At 42.6% G+C, this 20,729-nt stretch overlaps 2 long non-coding RNA genes across 2 annotated transcripts; one reads left to right on the top strand and one right to left on the bottom strand.

The window, feature by feature from the left end:
• Positions 1 to 1,971: 1,971 nt before the first annotated feature.
• On the bottom strand, positions 1,972 to 10,953 carry LOC115183257 (uncharacterized). Its single transcript, XR_003874017.1, has 2 exons — positions 9,621 to 10,953; positions 1,972 to 2,251 (listed from the first exon to the last, which is right to left on the bottom strand). It is a non-coding gene; the product is annotated as an uncharacterized LOC115183257 (long non-coding RNA).
• Positions 8,428 to 9,052, top strand: LOC115183256 (uncharacterized). The gene is made up of 3 exons (XR_003874016.1): positions 8,428 to 8,442; positions 8,513 to 8,917; positions 8,985 to 9,052. It is a non-coding gene; the product is annotated as an uncharacterized LOC115183256 (long non-coding RNA).
• Positions 10,954 to 20,729: the final 9,776 nt, after the last annotated feature.

The following is a 20,729-nucleotide window of genomic DNA, read 5'->3' as shown; positions in this document are numbered from 1 at the left end:
GAAGATCAAGATAGCAGTGGCAGCTGTACAGATAACTAATTCAAAGTGCTTTGACCTTTTCAAACAGGACAGAAAGTTAACACTATATGATGCCCCGTCTCCTTACTAATTCAGCCACCTACTGAGATAACTAGCAAGTTAAACTTGGCGTTCATGCAGAATTATGAGTTTTTCCATGCAGGATAAATATGTAAAACTCGTCAGAAAAATCTGTCTGCGTTTTGTACCTGTAGAGCTAAGATGCTTGTTATTGTGATTTTTGCATCAGACTTTGTGGAGCTACTTGGTGCTGTTCTCCTGTAGACTACTTTTATCAGCTAAAATGACAAATTCACTTTAAAACAAAACATTAGGAACGGTAGCTGGCTACATTCTTTCTATTATAAAAAGTTTAGAAATATGATGATGGCCATGCATCGTTTAAAAAAAAGACCTTGATTTTCATTGTAAACTCATTTACTTGTGTGGCTGCCAGCCAAATAGCGTTGAATTTCTGTTTGTCATCTGATGAAAATTAAGCTATTTTCTGGACAAATGTGTTGCACTAATGTATTTTCTGTGAAGGTAAAGCTTTAGTGACACTTAAGTGATCACGCTATTGAACCAAAAAAACACTGATGACTTTCATTATATAACGTGACCCCGGTCAATACACATCTGAACTCAGCTGCTCTCGCTTTCTGTTGTTATTTACAAACAAACACATGACTGGTTCAACTGTTCTGGGGAACTACGGTTAGCTTCAAAATGTAAAATAATGTTACAGGTGAAATGAAGATCGCCATCTGCTTTATCTCCTAATGTATTGCACAAGTTGACTACAGGTATTTACTGAAGTGGCTACAAATATTATAATGTATTGAAAAACCATCCCGTGGTGGCTATTTCCAAATACCCCGGTATACAGTCTTTATTGTATACCGCTAGGGCTTCTCTCCAGAGTGTATTCTCTTATGTTTGTTCAGGCTCCCAAACTGGGTAAAACTCTTTCCACACTGGGAGCAGTGGTAAGGGGTCTCTCCAGTGTGTTCTCTCGTGCCTTTTCAGGTACTTTAAACAACTAAAACTCTTTCCACACTGGGAGCAGTAATAGTAAGTCCTCTCCTGTCTTGTGTGTATTCTCTCATGCCCTTTGAGGGTCTGTGAATGGGTAAAACTCTTTCCACACTGGGAAAATTGGAAATGTTTTTCTCCTGTGTGCGTCCTCTCATGTTCTTTTAGGTGCCCTAACCTGGTAAAACGCTTTCCGCAGTGGGAGCAGTGGTAAGGCTTCTCTCCCGTATGTATTCTTTCGTGTAATTTCAAGGAACCTAAATGAGGAAAAACGGTTCCACACTCGGCGCAATGGTAAGGCTTCGCTCCAGAGTGTATTCTTTTGTGTATCTTCAGGGACGCTAAACGAGAGAAAGCCTTTCCACACTGAGAGAATTGGTAAGGGGTCTCTCCAGTGTGTGTTCTCTCATGCCGTTTTAGGTCCTTTAACCAAATAAAACGCTTTCCACACTGAGAGCAGTAAGTCCTCTCCTCTCTTGTGTGTATTCTCTCATGCCCTTTCAGGCTTCCTAACTGGGCAAAACTCCTTCCACATTGGGAGCAGTGGTAAGGCTTCTCTCCTGTATGTATTCTTTTGTGTATCTTCAGGGACGCTAAACGAGAGAAAGCCTTTCCACACTGAGAGCATTGGTAAGGGGTCTCTCCAGTGTGTGTTCTCTCATGCCGTTTTAGATCCTTTAACCAACTAAAACGCTTTCCACACTGAGAGCAGTAGTAGTAAGTCCTCTCCTCTCTTGTGTGTATTCTCTCATGCCCTTTTAGGTTCCGTGAATAGGTAAAACTCTTTCCACACTGGGAAAATTGGAAAGGCTTTTCTCCTGTGTGTTTCCTCTCATGCTCTTTTAGGTTCCCTAACTTGATATAACACTTTCCACAGTGGGAGCAGTGGAAAGGCTTCTCTCCTGTATGTATTCTTTCGTGTATTTTTAGGAACCTTAAATGGGAAAAACCCTCTCCACACTTGGTGCATTGGTGAGGCTTCGCTCCAGAGTGTATTCTCTTATGTATGTTCAGGGTTCCTAACTAGGTAAAACTCTTTCCACATTGGGAGCAGTAGTAGGCTTCTCTCCTGTATGTATTCTTTTATGTCTTTTCAGGGATGCTAAACGGGAAAAAACTTTTCCACACTGGGAGCAGTGGTGTCGTCTTGCTGTTTTGGACACCTCTGCCTCTGGTTCCTCTGAGTTTGGTCTCTCTCCTGCCAAAGACAAAGAGGGTATTTAGTTTAACAGAGAGATCAAAACTGATAACACTGTCTTCCTGTTAGGTTTTAAATCACAATCAGATCCTCAACCTGAGACAAATTTTCATCCTAAAACCTTTCATCCTTAAAAATAAACTTGGTTCAGTAAAGAGGCGCATGAACATCAAAACTGTGATTACATGTAGAAGCCAGACAACATAGTTTAAACGAAGCCTTTAAAACTGATAGATGAATCTTTCTCCAAGCAACCGGGGGAGAGTGAGAGGTCAGTTACATACAACAGTGAACCAATCTGTGAGTAAAGCGACGCTGAGACTCGAACCCAACAAGCCATGGATTCCCTCAGAGGAAAAAAGACAAAGAACAACTTGGAGATGCAAATGAGAGCAACAAACAGCTAAAGGATATCCAGGAAAGCATAGCTAAAATACTCTCAATGCTACAACACCAAAATACACAAACTGTAGCAATCTGTTGTTAAAAGGGTGGATTTGTTAGAAAGGAAAGTGGAATCTGTCAGATGTGCAGGGTGGGTGCGTGGACAAACAAGACAACAAAATTGGCATCACAATACCCCATAATGACATCACAATACCCCATAATCACATCACAATACCCCATCTGGAAACAAAGGTGCAAACTTTAGAAGATGAGCTGGATCAGCTAGAAAACAGATTGAGACAAAACATGAGAATATTGTCCCTACCGGAAAATGAGGTAAAAAAAAGAGACCTTTCCAGTTCCATTATCAAGCTGATATTGGAGGAGCTTGGCGTGGCTGTATCACCGGAGGATCTGGAGCAATGTAGATAACAATAGTCAAAGATGCCCAATGCCACTGAACCGGCGTTAAGCAGAAAAACGCTAAATACCCTTGGTAATACCCTTAAGATGTGGAATTATCAGAACAAAGTCAACATTCTGAGAGCGGGGGGGGGGGGATCAAGGTCCAGTCCATGTGATTCGTCCAGGACCTGTCTTCTAGGCTGAAGAAAAAAAGAAATCATTCCGATCAGACAGTCACTTGAGGAAAAGGGAAACAAATCTCAACTCCGATTCCCGGCAGTACTGTTGGTATAGATATTTTTTCTTGCTGATAGTGGTTTCAGAGTTGTTGAGTCTAAGAAGGCATAGGATCCATTCAACTGTTGTTTTATTCTTATTTATATAAAAGTTCATAGAAGCTTTTAAAATTGTAATTAAATCACATTGTTGTTTCTAATTACTGCTTTTCTATCTTTTAAAATCATAACTGGTTTAGCATGTATTCCTTTTCTGAGAGCTGCGAGACATTTGCCAGGTTTATTTTCTTTACTTATCATAATATATGCCATTTAACAGACACTTATATCCAAAGCAACTTACAATCATTATCTGATGAAATTGCTTTAGAAATGGGCACAAGACAGGGATGTCCCATTTACATACATTTACATTTAAGTCATTTAGCAGACGCTCTTATCCAGAGCGACTTACAAATTGGTGCATTCACCTTATGATATCCAGTGGAACAACCACTTTACAATAGTGCATCTAAATCTTTTAGGGGGGGGGGGGCTTAGAAGGATTACTTTATCCTATCCCAGGTATTCCTTAAAGAGGTGGGGTTTCAGGTGTCTCCGGAAGGTGGTGATTGACTCCGCTGTCCTGGCGTCGTGAGGGAGCTTGTTCCACCATTGGGGTGCCAGAGCAGCGAACAGTTTTGACTGGGCTGAGCGGGAGCTGTGCTTCCTCAGAAGTAGGGAGGCGAGCAGGCCAGAGGTGGATGAACGCAGTGCCCTTGTTTGGGTGTAGGGCCTGATCAGAGCCTGAAGGTACGGAGGTGCCGTTCCCCTCACAGCTCCGTAGGCAAGCAGCATGGTCTTGTAGCGGATGCGAGCTTCAACTGGAAGCCAGTGGAGAGAGCGGAGGAGCGGGGTGACGTGAGAGAACTTGGGAAGGTTGAACACCAGACGGGCTGCGGTGTTCTGGATGAGTTGTAGGGGTTTAATGGCACAGGCAGGGAGCCCAGCCAACAGCGAGTTGCAGTAATCCAGACGGGAGATGACAAGTGCCTGGATTAGGACCTGCGCCGCTTCCTGTGTGAGGCAGGGTCGTACTCTGCGAATGTTGTAGAGCATGAACCTATAGGATCGGGTCACCGCCTTGATGTTAGTGGAGAACGACAGGGTGTTGTCCAGGGTCACGCCAAGGTTCTTAGCACTCTGGGAGGAGGACACAATGGAGTTGTCAACCGTGATGGCGAGATCATGGAACGGGCAGTCCTTCCCCGGGAGGAAGAGCAGCTCCGTCTTGCCGAGGTTCAGCTTGAGGTGGTGATCCGTCATCCACACTGATGAAAGGGGATGCGATACTCTGAAAAATAGGCTAACGTTACAGGTCAGCGCCATCTTGGAACAATCGCATATCACATCTAGTCTTGTATACTATTGTCAATAATCCCTTACCTTTGGTTGTCTTCATCAGAAAGCACTTCCAGGAATCCCAGGTCCACAACAAATGTATTTTCGTTCGAAAATATTACTCCTTTATGTTCCAAGAGCTTGTTCTTGTTAGCGCGTCTGAAGGCTGATCCAAATGCTTCATCGGCCACGGGACAGCCATTTCGAGAAAATGCATTTTTTTCCCATTTAGGTTCGTTCAAACATGTCAAACGTTGTATAACATAAATCTTCAGGGCGTTTTTCAACAAGAGAGCCAATAAGATTCGAGGGGGACGATTGCATTGTATTTCGAAAGGGGAGGGTAACCAGGGGCGCCGGCGTCATAATGGTGATGGCCCTCTCCGTGTGACCACGTTCCACAGCGTGTCATTCTGTCAGTTTTCACAGTAGGAGTCTCAAACCACTTTGTAAAGACTGGGGACATCTAGTGGAAGCAATAGGAAGTGCTCAATGAACCATAGCTCACGGTGTGATTAATAGGCAACGTGATGAAGTTGAGTTTGCAATTCAGAATTCCACTTCCTGTTTCCATCTGTCTCGGGGTTTTGACTGCCATATGAGTTCTGTTATACTCACAGACACCATTCAAACAGTTTTAGAAACTTTAGGGTGTTTTCTATCCACAGGTATTAATTATATGCATATCCTAGCTTCTGAGTTTGAGTAGGAGGCCATTTAAAATGGGCACGAATATTTTTCAAAAATCGCTTTAGCGCCCCCTATCCTAGGGGAACGCCAAGAGGTTATTAAACGTCAGCATTGCCAAATTTAAATTAAAACTTTTAAAATGTTTTGGTTAGTTTATGAACATGGTGATGGATTGAAACAAACATTTAATGATTGGAGTAAGGATAGTGGAATTATAATTGTGATGTTCAGTATATAAGTAATACTATTGGCTTGCTGATTAAAAGGTAACATTGTGAATACTAACGAAATGTACACTTTCTTTTCCAGAAGGGGTTTTCATTTTCTTTTGTCGGAAATGTCCTTGGAGACTGCGATACGGGGGAAAGCAGTTAGTGATAGTTGGCTGTTTTAGGAGTAAAAGTATCTGGATTGGGCTATTTTGGTGGGATGTCAAAAGCACTAGTATGAATATACCAGAGTGCAGAATAACGGATTAGTTTACAAATGCTTGAAGTCTGATTGAAAAACTAAGGTTTCAATACAATGTGATATGATGAGTAAATTGAACCTTGAGATTGTAAAAATAAAAAAGAATAAAATAATTTGCGGTTGGAAGCAAACAAGCAACTAGTGCGATGTTTGAAATGAAGGTATGAATAAGCATTACTATTGTTTGGTTTTATAGTTAGATTACACTAGTAAATTTGAGCAGGAAAGTTATGTATTCTGGACATTGTAATCTGTTTGAATTACGTCTTGACTAACAAGATGATAAGACAACATCAACTTTTTGAAGGTTCTACAGTGGTTAACCAATAGTCTTGTATTATACTAAACTAATGACACAGGTTAAAATGATAACTGGAAAGGACCTCTGGGATTTAATTTGACCTTTTCAATTCAGTTTTAAACTGGGTTCAACAGGAAGATGGAAATGTTTTGAAATATATCCAAAAGGTTTCTGAAGGACAGGGACAGAGAAGGGAGAGGAAACATTTAATGGTGTCAAATGCCCTGAATCCTAAGAATTTCCCGTGAAGACTGATCAACTTCACTAGAAATTACTGGAACAGGTGGGATTTAAATATAAAATGACTAAGAAACACCAGTCTCTATTCAGAGTGTACAATTACTTTTGAAATTCTATTATTTCCATATGAAAATTATGAAGAGGTGTAATCTTGAATTGACTAGTTAATCAAATAATTGTATTTTTGATTTAACATGTTGTTGTTGAATCATGTGTTCATAGGGAAAATGATCAGTTCCATGGGGTTATTGTCTTTGGGTAAATATACAAATGTGCTTTGTTCAGACAGCATATAGATATGTTATATCTATATCTATGTATATATGTTATTCTGAATTTGGGTTGGACAATTTATAAAAAGTTTTAGTTATGATTTGGACATAGAACTGTTTAAATTTACTAGGCCTAGGGAAGCTCTGGAAACTAAATCCTGAGATAGGGAGGTTGACAGAACCTACAGAAGATTAAAGGTTTTTGTTTCTTTTGTTTTATTATGTCATTAGAAATGTAATGTTAAATTGTATTGATATAATTAATTGCATAAAAGGTTTATAGTCTGTTTTGCAATAACACACAAGGATGAAGGAGGAGACCAACATAACTTGGGCATAGAACGTAACGGATGGACGTTTTCCCCAGGTTTAGTTACATTATGAGTAGTGGTAATATAACGTAACGGATGGACGTTTTCCCCAGGTTTAGTTACATTATGAGTAGTGGTAATATAACGTAACGGATGGACGTTTTCCCCAGGTTTAGTTACATTATGAGTAGGGGTTTAGTTACATTATGAGTAGGGGTTTAGTTACATTATGAGTAGTGGTCACTTATTACAAATATGCAGTTATTGTAATTTATTTTTCTCCTTTCTTGTCTGGTCAATTTATTTTTTGTTTTAAGGAACATAAGTGTGTTTATTGTTCCTGAGGAGGGAATGTTATAAATTGACTAAAATTGATTTGAGAATGTTTTGGTATGTATGGAACGGTGGAAGGAAATTAGAAGTAGGAAATTATGTGTTATGGGTTAGAAGTTAGAAGAACTGGGACTGCATTGGGGATCTGAGGGGGCTCATAAATTAAGATTATGGTAGTATGGTAGGGTTGTTATTTCTAGAGACTATGTATATTATTAGAGGAGATAACTCACAGAAGAGAAAGGACAGCTGGCTGTGTAAAATATAGGGACAATTCTAACTAAATTAAAAATTACACATACCTAGATTATGGTAAAAGGTTAAGAAAATTATGACTTGGAGTTTTAAGAGGTTGGATATTCTTCCAACTGGAAGACACTTGACTGATTACATGTTATTCTAACAGCAGTTGCTGTAGGGACCATCATTTGGCTATCATTATGTATAAGTATATCTGTGGTAGAAGGAGAGGTATTTGAGACAATGTTTAAATAGGGCTGTTATTTACATATTACAAAGTAGTGATCTTGGTATAAGAAGAAAGTCTGTTGTCAGGAAATAACCCATGTGTTAGTGTGTATGTCCTCAGGAGAAAAGCAGCACATAAGAAGCCATAAATAACCAAGGGCATGGGCTGAATTCTAGAGATTGAGTGTACATCAAGGTACACAAGGCTGGGGGTATACTTCATACAGCACCTGCAGTGGTAAAGATCATCATGTCTCTCTTCGGTGGGCGCATAATTCTCACAAGAAGTAAGGTCCAGCTGAATAATGGGTGAGCTTGAAAGCACCATGACAGAGGACGCGGAGAGAGAGAGACTAGATTCCACTGTAGACATACAGATGGCTTGGGTTTGGGAGCTACTTGTTCTATTGGTTAATGCATCAGGTGAAATTGTACTTTGAACAACATGTTGAAGGCATTAATGTGAAAGCCTATACAGTGTTGAATTAAGAAGATAAGAAGATATAATGTTGATTAGGGACATACTTATCAGTTGAAATGGAGCAGATGGGAAACAAAGTGAAAATGACATAATTTGGGAACACCTCTCAGAACCTGGGGCCGAAAGGGGAGGACTGGGTGGAAGCATGAGGAAGCTTTTTAGGGATTTTATTTTTGTGGATTCCAGCAGAAAAGTATCCTGGAGGCATAGAGTCAGGTGACTCTATGCCTCCAGGATACTTTTCTGCTGGAATCTGAGACCATGACAATTCCCACTCTCTCTTCAGGTGAAGAGAGAGTGGGAATTGTCATGGTCTCAGATTTCGGTTTTCATGAATATATTTGTGCATAACATATCACGTTGTCAATACTGTTGTGTTTTTGTTTTACACATTCCAAGTCTTATGCTTAGGAACCAGAAGGAGGGGTCGCCAGCTTCCGCTGGAATGTTAGTTGTTGTGTGATGAGTGATGGAAATAAGGTGAAATAAGGTATGGTGAAATCATAGAACAGAGGCCATAAGTCTCTAAGTTTGAATGCCTCACAGAAAGAAGGCAGAAACCTGAACCAGGACCAGAGGTTCCACGTCTGGTGATCCAAGGTGACCAGGTCCGAGTGTTCCGGAAGAAAGGAATGAGCCAAGGAGGGAGGGTCCCTACAAGGTGGCTCGAACAATATTAACTACCATCCAGGTGAAAGGAATGAGCCAAGGAGGGAGGGTCCCTACAAGGTGGCTCGACAATGTTAACTGCTGTCCAGGTGAAAGGAAGCAACACGTGGTAGCATCTAAACCACTGTACCAAAGTCCGTCGGAAAGGAGGGGACAACCACCAGGCCAGGCAGGAGCCAGGCAGGAGCCAGGCAGGAGCCAGGCAGGAGCCATGCAGGAGCCAGGCAGGAGACAGGCAGGAGCCAGGCAGGAGCCAGGCAGGAGCAGAGGAAATCAAGGAGCCAGGCAGGAGCCAGGCAGGAGCCAGGCAGGAGACAGGCAGGAGCCAGGCAGGAGACAGGCAGGAGACAGGCAGGAGCCAGGCAGGAGCCAGGCAGGAGACAGGCAGGAGCCAGGCAGGAGCCAGGCAGGAGCCAGGCAGGAGACAGGCAGGAGCCAGGCAGGAGCCAGGCAGGAGACAGGCAGGAGCCAGGCAGGAGCCAGGCAGGAGCCAGGCAGGAGACAGGCAGGAGACAGGCAGGAGCCGAAGAGGAGGTGTATCGAGGAGCAACTTTCAACAGCCAACAGACACTCTCTCCTGAATATCCAGAGAGTCCAGGGATGGGGAGGAGTGACATGCCTGTTGCTCCTGATGACATACCTACTCTGGCAGATACCCCTGATAGAGGTGTTGTTCAAGGGGACGGAGAAACAACGACAGGAGAATGGAAAGGAGACTTTCTTACCATCAACTTCTCTGTCCTCACATGGTCTCACAGACAGTGAAACAGGATAGATGAAGAATGGTAGAATGGCCTTGACAGCAACAATGAACCTAGAAGAAATTGTAAAATTACCTCCCACTAGAGTACACCAACTAAGTCAATAGAAAAACCATAAGAAAGTGGGTTGATGCAGAAACTCTGGACATCTGTTACCAACTGGGGTAGCTACAATGAAGAAACTACCCAAGAATCAAACATTGATAAAAAATGTAGAAAAGCAATAACAAATGGCGTGTATAAGTGGGCTCAGTACACAACAGCTAAACATAGGATGGACAATTGCATTTTGTGTAGCAAATCACATTTGTCTGATATTTTAATAGTACCTGAATTTGCATCTTTTGAAGAATGTGTTAGGTGGAAAATGTTCAATGTATTCAGAGAAAATACTACATTCCTCTGTGTAACATAGAATGCAGGTTGGCATTAGGTAGCACTAAAGGTAGAAGTGAATTAAACAAATATGTTGGGAGAACATGAATGTTCAACATATGACATGAGAACTGAATTAGATGGTCCTCATAATGATAGGTTTACTATGGTAAAAAGTAGATATGAATGTTTCTACAGCTATGGAGATAATGGGATAGATGTGAGAAACACTACAGTTAATTGTTAAATTATTTGGGTGTTAGAAACTGCAGGAGTTGGTAAATTTGATGATAAAGGAATGATTGTGAATCACAAAGGTAAATGTGGTAATATAACTCAAGTAGCGTTATCTCTTGAAATGGTAAAGAATCAGGAAAAAGGTATAGCTGATAGTTTCAGGATGTGTGGGATAAACAAACTTTTGAATGTCCTACCTGAAGGATGGACTGGTCTATGTGCTCTAGTCAGAGCAATACAACAGGTTACCATTATAAAAGTACCGAAGGAGGAACATGATAAAACTAGAGCTAAAAGGGCCTGTGAATCAGATCCTAAAGTATACCTTGATGGGGTTCTGCAACCATTATGATCCAAAACCGGGACAGATGTGTGCGTTATCAGGCGTAAGCAAGCAAGAAACTCGGGTTGGAAGATAATGGTGGCTGAAGGACTAAGGGGAGTAATTGCATTAACATAGGGGATGTACCCATACGCTGTATGTGGATAAAAGCAGAGCCGATGCTCAGAGATGTTAGATGTTCCGCGGACCACTTCGGCTTTGCTGCTTTGTATTAAAGCCTATATTCAATTCACAAAGTTCTTGTAAGAGTGTTATATTTTGAGGCAATATTCCACAACAAGAAGAGAGAGCGAGAGAGCATAGAGAGCAGAGAGAGAGCAGAGAGAGAGAGCAGAGAGAGCAAAGAGCAGAGAGAGCAGAGAGAGAGCAGAGAGAGAGAGAGCAGAGAGAGAGAGAGCAGAGAAAGCAGAGAGAGAGAGAGAGAGACAATTTTGATTCTCATTTTAGTTATTTTTTATATTGTAAATATCCAAAAATAAGCTTTGTCAATATGTACATTGTTACGTCATGCCAAAAAGCGAATTTAATTGAATTGAGAGAGAGAGAGAGCAGAGAAAGAGCAGAGAGAGAGAGAGAGCGGAGAGAACAGAGAGAGAGGAGAGATAGCTGAGAGAGGAGAGCAGAGAGAGCAGAGAGAGAGTGCAGAGAGAGCAGAGAGAGAGAGCTGAGAGAGGAGGAGAGCAGAGAGAGAGAGAGCAGAGAGAGAGCAGAGAGAGAGCAGTGAGAGAAAGCAGAGAGAGCAGAGAGCGAGAGAGAGAGCGAGAGAGCAGAGAGCGAGAGAGAGAGAGAGAGAGCAGAGAGAGAGCAGCGAGAGAAAGCAGAGAGAGCAGAGAGCGAGAGAGAGAGAGCAGAGAGAGAGCATAGAGAGAGAGCAGAGAGAGCAGAGAGAGAGCAGAGAGAGCAGAGCAGAGAGAGAGAGCAGAGAGGAGAGAGAGCAGAGAGAGAGAGAGCAGAGAGAGAGAGAGAGCAGAGAGGAGAGAGAGCAGAGAGAGAGAGAGCAGAGAGAGAGCAGAGATAGAGAGCAGAGAGCAGAGAGAGAGCAGAGAGAGCAGCGAAAGAGAGAGCAGAGAGAGAGCAGATAGAGAGAGAGAGAGAGAGAGCAGAAAGATAAAGAGGGAGCGAGAGAGCAGAGAGCAGAAAGAGCAAAGAGGAGAGCAGAGAGTGAGAGCAGAGAGAGAGCAGAGAGTGAGAGCAGAGAGAGCGAGCTGAGAGAGGAGAGAGCAGAGAGAGAGCAGAGAGAGAGAGAGAGCAGAGAGAGAGCAGAGAGAAAGCAGAGAGAGAGCTGAGAGAGGAGAGAGCAGAGAGAGAGAGCAGAGAGAGAGAGAGAGAGCAGAGAGAGAGCAGAGAGCAGAGAGAGAGCAGAGAGAGCAGAGAGCGAGAGAGAGAGCGAGAGAGCAGAGAGCGAGAGAGAGAGAGAGAGAGAGTGCAGAGAGAGAGAGAGCAGAGAGAGAGCAGCGAGAGAAAGCAGAGAGAGCAGAGAGCGAGAGAGAGAGAGCAGAGAGAGAGCATAGAGAGAGAGCAGAGAGAGTGCAGAGAGAGCAGAGAGAGCAGAGCAGAGAGAGAGAGCAGAGAGAGGAGAGAGCAGAGAGAGAGAGAGCAGAGCAGAGAGAGAGAGCATAGAGAGGAGAGAGCAGAGAGAGAGAACAAAGAGAGAGAGAGCAGAGAGAGCAGAGAGAGAGCAGAGAGAGAGCAGCGAGAGCAGAGAGAGAGAGCAGAGAGAGAAAGAGGGAGAGAGAGAGCAGAGAGCGAGAGAACATAGAGCAGAGAGAGAGCAGAGCAGAGAGAGAGAGCAGAGAGAGAGCAGAGAGAGGGAGAGCAGAGAGAGCATAGATAGAGAGCAGAGAGCAGAGAGAGAGAGCAGAGAGAGCAGCGAGAGAGAGAGCAGAGAGAGAGCAGAGAGAGAAAGAGGGAGAGAGAGAGCAGAGAGAGCAGAGAAATAGAGCAGAGAGGAGAGAGTAGAGAGCAGAGAGAGAGGGCAGAGAGAGCGAGTTGAGAGAGAGCAGAGAGAGAGAGCCGAGAGAGAGAGAGCAGAAAGATAAAGAGGGAGCGAGAGAGCAGAGAGCAGAAAGAGCAGAGAGGAGAGCAGAGAAATAGCAGAGACAAAAGAGAGAGAGCAGAGAGAGAGCAGAGAGAGCAGAGAGCAGAGAGAGAGCAGAGAGTGAGAGCAGAGAGAGCAGAGAGAGCAGAGAGAGAGCAGAGAGAGAGCAGAGAGAGCAGAGAGCAGAGAGAGAGCAGAGAGTGAGAGCAGAGAGAGCAGAGAGAGAGCAGAGAAATAGCAGAGAGAGAGCAGAGAGAGAGCAGAGAAACAAGAGCAGAGAGAGCAGAGAGAAAGATAGCAGAGAGAGAGCAGAGAGAGAGCAGAGAGAGAGCAGAGAGAGCAGAGAGAGCAGAGAGAGCGAGCTGAGAGAGGAGAGAGCAGAGAGAGAGAACAGAGAGAGAGCAGAGAGAGAGAGAGAGAGAGCAGAGAGCAGATAAAGAGAGCCGGGAGAGCAGAGAGATAGCAGAGAGAGAGCTGAGAGAGAGCAGAGAGCAGAGAGCAGAGAGCAGAGAGAGAGAAATCAGGCTGAGAAAGTGGGTGTCTAGAATCTCCCTCTCTGATGATGACGTCACAACACTGTTGCTATAGTGACCCTGCATCACAACACTTTGTTGCTATAGTGACCCTGCATTACAACACTCTGTTGCTATAGTGACCCTGCATCACAACACTCTGTTGCTATAGTGACCCTGCATCACAACACTCTGTTGCTATAGTGACCCTGCATCACAACACTCTTGTTGTACAAATTGTACAAATTTCACATATTTAATTGTTGTATTTCATTTCATATTTGTTTCCTGTAACCAGTCGCAGGTTAATAAAGTCAACCTGACAGAGGCAATGTAAAGTCAATAACTAAAACGTTTTCACAATTAACATGCTTTTTCTTGTTTCAAGTATGTTTTATTATGAAAAGTACAATATATCCTTGCATACTTGTATAACTATGGAGCGTATGTCCATATTTAATTATACAATTTGTTATTCAACATAAAAGACAACAAATGATCACATTGGTATTTTAACGGTGTTGTTGTAAGAGGTCCTGGGTCAAGGTCTTCACAATTATAGGAAGACGCGCATGTGTGTGTGTGTGAGAGTGTGTCTAGTGTGTGTGTGTGTCCTGTGTGTGTGTGTGTCCTGTGTGTCCAGCGTGTGTGTGTCCAATGTGTGTGTGTGTATTTGTCCACTGTGTTTGTGTGTGTGTTTGTTTGTCCTGTGAGTGTGTGTGTCCAGCGTGTGTGTGTCCACTGTGTGTGTGTGTGTTTGTTTGTCCAGTGTGTGTGTGTGTGTTTGTTTGTCCAATGTGTGTGTGTGTTTGTCCAGTGTGTGTGTGTGTGTGTGTGTGTGTGTGTGTGTGTCTGTGTGTGTGTGTTTGTTTGTCCAGTGTGTGTGTGTGTGTGTGTTTGTCCAGTGTGTGTGATTGTCCAGTGTGAGTGTGTGTTTGAAGAAGACGCACATGTGTGTGTGTGAGATAGTGTGTCCAGAGAGTTTGTGTGTCCAGTGTGTGTCCAGTGTGTGTGTGTGTGTGAGTGTCCAGTGTGTGTGTGTGTGTGTGTGTCCAGTGTGTTTGTTTGTCCAGTGTGTGTGTGTGTGTCCAGTGTGTGTGTGTGTGTCCAGTGTGTGTATGAGTCCAGTGTGTGTATGAGTCCAGTGTGTGTGTCCAGTGTGTGTGTGTGTCTGTGTCCAGAGTGTGTGTTGGTGCAGCGTGTGTGTGTGAGTGCAGCGTGTGGTTGTTAGTCCAGTGTGTGTGTGTCAGGTTATTATTTCAGAGACACTGAGGAGTCATCATAAACCCTAAACCCTGGATAGAGGGGCTCAGTGAATGTGGAGGTGAATGTGATCAGGTGGGTCAGTGTGTCAGAGGAGGCTCTATAGAAGGACAGAGTGCCGGCTGGCCAGTCCAGATACACTCCTACTCTGTGGGAGCTGGAGGAGGGGACGTCTATGATATTGTCATTATTATTGTGCCAGGCAATGTAACTGTTGTCAGAGCAGAACAGACTCCAGGACTTGTCATTGTATCCAAGACAACAGTCATCACCCCCTCCTCTCCTGTTGATTCCTTTATATGTCACTCCTATACCAGCCCCCCCACTCCACTCTACCTCCCAGTAACAGCGCCCAGTCAGACCCTCTCTACACAGCACCTGTCTCCAGACCTCAAATCTCTCTGGGTGATCAGGATACGGCTGCTCCTCTGTCCTACATGTCACCTTTCTGTTCTCCTCAGACAGAGAGAGGAGTCTGTTTACTGTGTTTGGGTCCAGTGTGAGATCACAGAAATCTGATGGATGAAACCAGACACAATATTACAAATCATCATCATTCACATTAGAATGTTAACTCACTTTTCACTAATTAATTTAATGTAGATGTTTCTAGGTATCAAAAGGAGAAGTTAAGGTAACTTGAGACTTGTTGAATGATCATATGTTATACTGTATGGTAATATAAAACACACTTATTCACAATAATTAAACACACACACACACACACGTGTTTGCATCATGAACACACATTTCTTACGAAACACGAACACTCCACACACACACACATAGACACAGACACATTGTCAAAGCAACTCTTTGTAAACTTTGATGTCCCTGATTTCTGCTTCTGTAGAACTACAGCTGATATTTAACATGACCAAGTAAGTAATGATGGTGGTCTTTGACTTAACTTGAATTAAGACTTATTCTTAGTCATATTCTTCACAGCAGTCAACACTCACATTTTCTAAGTCCAGGTTTCATTCTGTTCTCTCCACCATGTTCCACACTGTAGCGGTAAGCAGAAGAACAGACAGTCATTGAGGGATACAACTGAACTCAAACACACACACACACACACAGACAGACAGACAGACAGACAGACAGACAGACAGACAGACAGACAGACAGACAGACAGACAGACAGACAGACAGACAGACAGACAGACAGACAGACAGACAGACAGACAGACAGACAGACAGACAGACAGACAGACAGACAGACAGACAGACAGACAGACAGACAGACAGACAGACAGACAGACACACACACACACAGCCAGCATATAACTTTGTCCAAGTGGTGGTAAGAATGTTTGTATTACCTAGCCTGAAAAGTCAAACACGTCTGATATGAACATTGATATAAACCCTCTACATACTTGAGTTTCTCCAGTCTGCAGTGTGGATCCTCCAGTCCAGCAGAGAGCAGTCTGACTCCTGAGTCTCCTGGGTGATTGTAGCTCAGGTCCAGCTCTCTCAGGTGTGAGGGGTTTGACCTCAGAGCTGAGACCAGAGAAGCACAGCCTTCCTCTGTGACTAGACAGCCTGACAGCCTGCAAAGAGTCAAATCATATTAAAATCACACTGCTATGCTTGGGTGGGGAAAATAGTGGCAGTATATTTTTTAAACATATTCAGATATATCACTGTCCTGAAGCCTTCCATATCTATTCATAAATGCATGTATCGTTATTAGAAATGACAAATTATCAAAGTACTGCTTGTTGAGAGAAAAATATGAAGTACAAATATTTGAGTAGACTGACCAGACCAGTTTAAAAGCAGTATCAGTCAAAAGACAGACAGTGAGGTATCAGATTTAGATTGTATTGAGTATACAGTCCACAACATATCTATTTTGACAGTGAAGCTAACATTTTAAATGTGGCTCTATACTCCAACATTTTGGATTTCAGATCAAATGTCTCATATGAGGTGACAGTATATAATGTCACTTTTTATTTGAGGGTATTTTAATACATATCTGTTTCACCATTTAGAAATTAAAGCACTTTATGTATCTAGTCCCCCTATTTGAAGAAGTCATAAGAATTCTGACCAGTTAACTTATAGGTTATTAAAGTAGTCAAAAGTTTAGTATTTGGTCCCAAATTCCATGCCGACAAAGACTTCATCAAGCCTGTAACTGCTATGATTAAGCAAAATCATGAATGGATCATTAATAATAATGAGTGAGAGAGTTACAGAGGCCACAACAAAACATGCTAACCTCTCACCATTACCAATAACAGAGGCTACAATAAAACATGCTAACCTCTCACCATTACCAATAACAGAGGCTACAACAAAACATGCTAATCTCTCACCATTACCAATAACAGAGGCTACAACAAAACATGCTAACCTTTCACCATTACCAATAACAGAGGCTACAACAAAACATGCTAACCTCTCACCATTACCAATAACAGAGGCTACAACATAACATACTAACCTCTCACCATTACCAATAACAGAGGCTACAACAAAACATGCTAACCTCTCACCATTACCAATAACAGAGGATACAACGAAACATGCTAACCTCTCACCATTACCAATAACAGAGGCTACAACAAAACATGCTAACCTCTCACCATTACCAATAACAGAAGCTACAAGAAAACATGCTAACCTCTCACCATTACCAATAACAGAGGCTACAACAAAACATGCTAACCTCTCACCATTACCAATAACAGAGGCTACAATAAAACATGCTAATCACTCACCATTACCAATAACAGAGGCTACAACAAAACATGCTAACCTCTCACCATCACCAATAACAGAGCCTACAACAAAACATGCTAACCTCTCACCATTACCAATAACAGAGACTACCACAGAACATGCTAACTTCTCACCATTACCAATAACAAGGGATACAACAAAACATGCTAACTTCTCACCATTACCAATAACAGAGGCTACAATAAAACATGCTAACCTCTCACCATTACCAATAACAGAGGCTACAACAAAACATGCTAACCTCTCACCATTACCAATACCAGAGTCTACAACAAAACATGCTAACCTCTCACCATTACCAATAACAGAGGCTACAACAAAACATGCTAACCTCTCACCATTACCAATAACAGAGGCTACAAGAAAACATGCTAACCTCTCACCATTACCAATAACAGAGGCTACAACAAAACATGCTAACCTCTCACCATTACCAATAACAGAGGCTACAATAAAACATGCTAATCACTCACCATTACCAATAACAGAGGCTACAACAAAACATGCTAACCTCTCACCATCACCAATAACAGAGGCTACAACAAAACATGCTAACCTCTCACCATTACCAATAACAGAGACTACCACAGAACATGCTAACTTCTCACCATTACCAATAACAAGGGATACAACAAAACATGCTAACTTCTCACCATTACCAATAACAGAGGCTACAATAAAACATGCTAACCTCTCACCATTACCAATAACAGAGGCTACAACAAAACATGCTAACCTCTCACCATTACCAATAACAGAGTCTACAACAAAACATGCTAACCTCTCACCATTACCAATAACAGAGGCTACAACAAAACATACTAACCTCTCACCATTACCAATAACAGGCACTACAACAAAACATGCTAATCTCTCACCATTACCAATAACAGAGGCTACAACAAAACATGCTAACCTCTCACCATTACCAATAACAGAGGCTACAACAAAACATACTAACCTCTCACCATTACCAATAACAGAGACTACAACAAAACATGCTAACCTCTCACCATTACCAATAACAGAGGCTACAACAAAACATGCTAACCTCTCACCATTACCAATAACAGAGGCTACAACAAAACATACTAACCTCTCACCATTACCAATAACAGAGGCTACAACAAAACATGCTAACCTCTCACCATTACCAATAACAGAGGCTACAACAAAACATGCTAACCTCTCACCATTACCAATATCAGAGGCTACAACAAAACATGCTAACCTCTCACCATTACCAATCACAGAGACTACAACAAAACATGCTAACATCTCACCATTAACCTCAAATAAAAGGTGACATTCTGTACTGTCACCTAATATAAAATGTTTTATCTCAAATCTAAATTGCTGGAGTATAGAATCAACTTGAAAACTGTAAGCTTCACTGTCCAAACACATATGGTGTGGACTATGTATGCCTGGTAAACACATGTGAATTTGGTGAACAGTTATCACTTTTTGACCAACTACAGGAATACTGACCTCAGAGTCTCCAGTTTACAGTGGGGATTACCCAGTCCAGCAGAGAGCAGCTTCACTCCTGAATCCTTCAGGTCATTGTTACTCAGATCCAGCTCTCTCAGGTGTGAGGGGTTTGACGTCAGAGCTGAGACCAGAGAAGCACAGCCTTCCTCTGTGACTAGACAGCCTGACAGCCTGCAAAGAGATCATCATGATTTCACAAATACAATGTTAATTTAAGACCAGTAGTGTAGAAGGACAATGGCAGATGCATTTTGTTTATTCTCCCAAACAACATATAGATTCATCTTCAATCTCCTAGAATTGTATGGTCATATTGTTATTCTAATGTGAATACCAACACACTGATTAAATATGTTATTCAATAATACATATTTTTCTCTAAACTGAATACTTCTTCCAGATGATTAGTTCTTATATGTCATTTTATGTACTCACAGAGCAGCTCTGGAGGCTTTGACCACTGGCAGCAGCCTCAGAAGACCTTCCTCTGATCTGGAGTATTTCTTCAGGTCAAACACATCCAGCTCCTTTTCTGAAGTCAGCAACACAAAGACCAGAGCTGACCACTGTCCAGGTGACAGTTCTTCTTCTGAGAGACTTCCTGATCTCAGGTAGCTTTGGATCTCCTCCACTAGAGAATGGTCATTCAGTTCATTCAGACAGTGGAACAGATTGATGCTCCTCTCTGTAGAGGGATTCTCCCTGATCTTCTCCTTGATGTACTTGACTGTTTCTTCATGGCTCTGTGAGCTGCTTCTTGTCTTTGTCAGTAGACCTCGTAAGTGCTTCTGATTGGACTCCAGTGAGAGGCCCAGAAGGAAGCGAAGGAACAGGTCCAGGTTTCCCGCCTCACTTTGTAAGGCTTTATCCACAGCACTCTTGTAGACAGTAACTTCAGACTTGTCGTTTGTTTGCAGTTTGTCCATTAGATTCTCATTGTTGTTGATGAATGAGAGGAACACATATACAGCAGCCAGAAACTCCTGAATGCTCAGATGAACAAAGCAGTACACCTTGTCCTGGTACAGCCCACATTCCTCTTTAAAGAGCTGTGTGCACAATCCTGAGTACACTGAGGCTTCATTGACATCAATGCCAGCCTCTTTCAGGTCTTCTTCATAGAAAATCAGATTGCCCTTCACAAGCTGTTGAAAAGCCAGTTTTCCCAGTGACAGAATGCTCTCTTTATTCCAGTGTGGACCTGTCTCTTCTTTCCCAAGATACTTTTCATTCTTCTGTTTGGTATGAAACTCCACAAGGTGTGTGTACATCTCAGTTAGAGTCTTGGGCATCTCTTCTCTCTTATGTTTCAGCATGTGTTCAAGGACTGTTGCAGAAATCCAACAGAAGACTGGAATGTGGCACATGATGTGGAGGCTCCTTGATGTCTTTATGTGTGAGATGATTCTGCTGGCCAGGTCCTCATCACTGAATCTCTTCCTGAAATACTCCTCCTTCTGTGGGTCGTTGAACCCTCGTACCTCTGTCACCTGGTCAACACACCTTGAAGGGATCCTATTGGCTGCTGCAGGTCGGGTAGTTATCCAGAGGAGAGCAGAGGGAAGCAGATTTCCCTTGATGAGATTTGTCAGCAGAACATCCACTGAGGTTGACTCTGTGACGTCACAACAGATCTTGTTCTTCTGGAAGTCTAGGGGCAGTCGGCACTCATCCAGACCATCAAAGATGAACAGAACTTTGTACTTGTTGTAGTTGGAGATTCTTGATTCTTTGGTTTCCAATGAGAAGTGATTAAGAAGATCAATGAAAGTGTGTTTGTCCCCTTTCATCAAATTCAGCTCCCGTAAAGGGAATGAAAATACAAATTGGACATCCTGATTTGCTTTTCCTTCAGCCCAGTCCAGAATGAACTTCTGCACAGAGACTGTTTTTCCAATGCCAGCAACTCCCTTTGTCAGCACAGTTCTGATAAGTTTGTCTTGTCCAGTTAAGGGTTTGAAGATGTCGTTACATTTGACTGCAGTCTCTGGTCTTGCTTGTTTCCTGGTTGATGTCTCAATCTGTCTCAGCTCATGTTCATTATTGACCTCTCC

The sequence above is a fragment of the Salmo trutta genome, unplaced genomic scaffold, assembly GCF_901001165.1.
Source record: "Salmo trutta unplaced genomic scaffold, fSalTru1.1, whole genome shotgun sequence".
In the NCBI taxonomy this organism is placed as follows: domain Eukaryota; kingdom Metazoa; phylum Chordata; class Actinopteri; order Salmoniformes; family Salmonidae; genus Salmo; species Salmo trutta.
Note: the sequence above shows the minus strand (reverse complement) of the source record. Positions and strands in the feature narration are given on the sequence as shown.